The sequence below is a fragment of the Carlito syrichta genome, unplaced genomic scaffold (genome assembly GCF_000164805.1).
Source record: "Carlito syrichta isolate Samal-C Ts95f unplaced genomic scaffold, Tarsius_syrichta-2.0.1 Scaffold308823, whole genome shotgun sequence".
Classification (NCBI taxonomy): Eukaryota; Metazoa; Chordata; class Mammalia; order Primates; family Tarsiidae; genus Carlito; species Carlito syrichta.
The window spans coordinates 243,643-246,758 of NW_007252919.1; the positions used below are offsets into that span (position 1 = coordinate 243,643).

At 54.3% G+C, this 3,116-nt stretch overlaps 1 protein-coding gene across 3 annotated transcripts in view; it reads right to left on the minus strand.

Annotated features, from left to right (window-relative positions):
• OTX2 (orthodenticle homeobox 2) overlaps positions 1-2,518 on the minus strand; it is a 9,823-nt gene extending 7,305 nt beyond the window's left edge. For 2 of the 3 annotated variants that reach the window (XM_008065961.1, XM_008065959.1), the window contains exons 1-2: positions 2,415-2,515; positions 2,184-2,249 (exon numbers count right to left, since the gene is read on the minus strand). The gene's annotated coding sequence lies outside the window, so the exon portion shown is untranslated. Of the gene's footprint in view, positions 1-2,183; positions 2,250-2,414 lie in introns of all 3 variants that reach the window. The other variant, XM_021716491.1, reaches the window with a different exon arrangement.
• Between the last annotated feature and the right edge of the window lie 598 nt (positions 2,519-3,116).

Here is a 3,116-nt window from a genome sequence, read left to right on the forward strand (position 1 = left end):
TGCCCGCCGTCGCCCGCGCAGCCTTATATCTAACGGTCAATTCGTGCAATCTGTCGCTTCCCCTCTTCCCCCTCCCCCTCCCCTTTTTTTCTTCCAAGGATCCCATCTACCAGTTGCTGTGTCCTCGCTCAACAATAATTACCTCGTCCGAGAATTAATTATAATAAATGTTTTCTTGATAAACTAACGAGATAATCCGAGGGGCACACGTCCCTTAATTACAGGCCGCCGTGCTCAGCTCTGCTTCTCGTCCGGGCTGATTAATTTTCTGCATGATGGAAAGGAAACAAAACTATGCGGACTGGGCGACTGGCCTGCGGCTGGGAAGACCACGAAGAGGAGGAGGAAAGAAAAAAGGGGGATGTGGAGGGGGTACGTGGGCATCGCCGTAAACAGCCGGCGCTGGCCTCTCTCCGGCGAACTCGAGTGAAAGTTTCTGGCCTCGGGTAATCAAACAACTCTGCCACCCGCGAGGGAGGGAGGGAGGAAGAAACGTGCCAAAAGGGTTGGCCTTGACTCTTAATTATCGTTAGGAGAAAGCCCCGCGTTAGCTCCGGGAGCAGAGGTCTGGGTGTCTATCCTACTTTGGGGGGAGGAGTTTCCTCTCTCGCTCCTCTCTTGTGCTAATAACTTTTGGTGGCTGGAAAAAGTCCCGAGGTGAGCGGGAGGAATCCTGACGCCTAAAGCTCTAGGGGTGGAGGGGAGGCTTTCCAGGAGCGACTTCCCGGTCCCCTGCCCAAGCCAGCCAGCCACCACCGCAGGGTCCACGCAGCTCCTCTCCCCGCGCGCCACTCCTGTCCGGAAAGCAGGCAAAAAGCTACCTCAGCGGAATTCTCATGGGGACTTGGGTTTCCAAAAATGTGTCCTGAAATCGGACCTATGATTTCAAGAGTCGCATGAACACAGCTACGCGGAGATATCTTCGGAGTCTGCCGTGCAACACGTCGCCCAGGCCTGGCGCTAGCAGAGACCTTCTGATGGTTCCCACTGGGCAGACCGAGGGCTAAGGCTGGGCTCGGCGAACCCCTCGGCCCGGGCCCAGCCCCGCCCCACGACACCTCATGGTCCCCGAGCCTGGGAAGGGAGTGCGGGAGGGTCTGCTGCAGCCCAAGCCCTAGAGCAGCTAAGGGGTCGCGGTCCCCAACGCATGGATTTCTGGCCTCGGCCGGGCCGCAGCCTCGGGCGGAGCGAGGGCCACTCACCGCCACTTCTGCCCGCCCAGGTGCGCATGGAGGGCTGCGTAAGGCGGACCCCGAACCATCTCCAGCGAAATCATGTTGAAAACGACTTTCCTACGCTCACTAGATCTGTTGACCTGGGGTTGGGACCACGACAATCGTGTGTGTGTGTGTGTGTGTGTGTGTGTGTGTGTGTGTGTGTGTGTGTTGGGGAGGTTAATGGCACTCTCAGGGTTTTAAATTATTATTATTTTTTGCAAAGGGAGAGCATGATTAAAACGGAGATCCGAAGGCTTTGTAGGAGGCCGAGAGCGGAGCTGCTCCCGGCTGGGGGCGAGTGGGTTGCCGAGCACGCGGCTAAGCGCTCCAGCCTCCTCGGTTATCCGCTGGGGTTTCTGCTCAGGTTCCACGGGAGCAGGCGGGGGCTCGAGCGGCAGCCCCCGGCCCCGGCCGACTGACAGCCTAGCCGTGCTTCCGGCGCGCGGGGCCGGGAGGCGCCTACCTTTTTCTGATTGTTGTTTCAATGCATCCATCTAGCTACATCTGCATCTTTTTGTCTTGGACTCTAAAAACGTCCTTGGGATCCATCCAAACGACCCCAACCAAGTCGAGGAGGGGGGAGGGTGGGCGACGCAGAGATCGCGTGGGAGAAGCCCAGAACGGCGTTGACACAAACACAAAACCACAAACAAAACCCTCCCAAACACCCCAGATTAGACTCGCAGGGTTTCGACGGCGTTTCGCAGAAGCGGCGACCCCGGGGAGCACGCTACCTCGCTCCCTCCCTCCCGCTCCCGCTCCGGCTCTCATCCCCAGATCACACATTTGTTTGCAATGATCGTTATTACACCTCAAAATTTGTAAAGGGGGGGATTCGCCTGCAGAAGTCCTCCACATTCGCAGAGGTGCATCGGTCGGTCTAAGGGGGCTTCTGGGGCGACGGCAGACAGACAGAGAGACAGGGAGATGTAGATATGGGTAGACCAGACAGATGGACACACTTACCTTACAGCCGCATGGGAGGTTAGGGAAAATCAAATTATCCTTCAAAATTCCAAATAGTCAGCTATCCTAAAAGAAATCAAGAGTATTGAGTTAGAAAACCTTGCAGTCTTCACCCTTCCATGAAAAAGTCAAACACAAGCCCTCCTCCCAAAAAATTATTTTTGTTAAGGAACAGAACAGAGGAAAGTGGCTGGAGTTGGAAAAACGCGTGGGTCCCTCTGAGATACATACAAAGTGGACGTGGTAAGTGAGGGCTGCTCTAGCGATTTTTATTTTTAATCACAGTGGAGGCTGAGTTGGAGCTGAGGTCGGTCCCGCTCTCAGGGAGATTTGCTGAGAAAGCGCCTCTCTGGCAACTTTTTGACGCAAACTCTCCAACCAATGGCAGGGAGAGAATGATTGACACATCTAAGCCAGAGGGAAAATAATAAAAACACACAACAGGGGGAGGAAAACAGGCCGCTGCTGCACGGGGGGACGAGCAGGCAACAAATCCAGGCCTCCGACATTACCAGAATGTTCTTGAAAGACACTGGGCTCCGCTTAAAATATACATTATGGGCCGGAGCATGTGAACTAATTGTATAATTAAAATGATGAACAAGGCGTTCTCTTTTTCTCTTCTTCTTTTACACCTCTCCCCTTTGTATTTTATTTTATTTTAGAAAAGGGGAGAAAGGAAAACTCGTGCAATGTAAGATGGGAGAATAAAAATATTTAAGTAGAGATTGGAGGAGGGTAGGGGGTGGGGATAACCGGTTTATGGCGTTCAACGCCAGCAAGAAGCGTGTGGATCACAGGCAGAATTCAAGTCGGACCGAAGCTCAAAAACATGACTGAGCCGTCCCAGACAGGGCCAGACCAGCCGAGGGCCAGGAGGGTTGAACGAAGGAAGCCAGGCCGTGGGTTGTGGGCATTAAGGGCGGAGAGAAG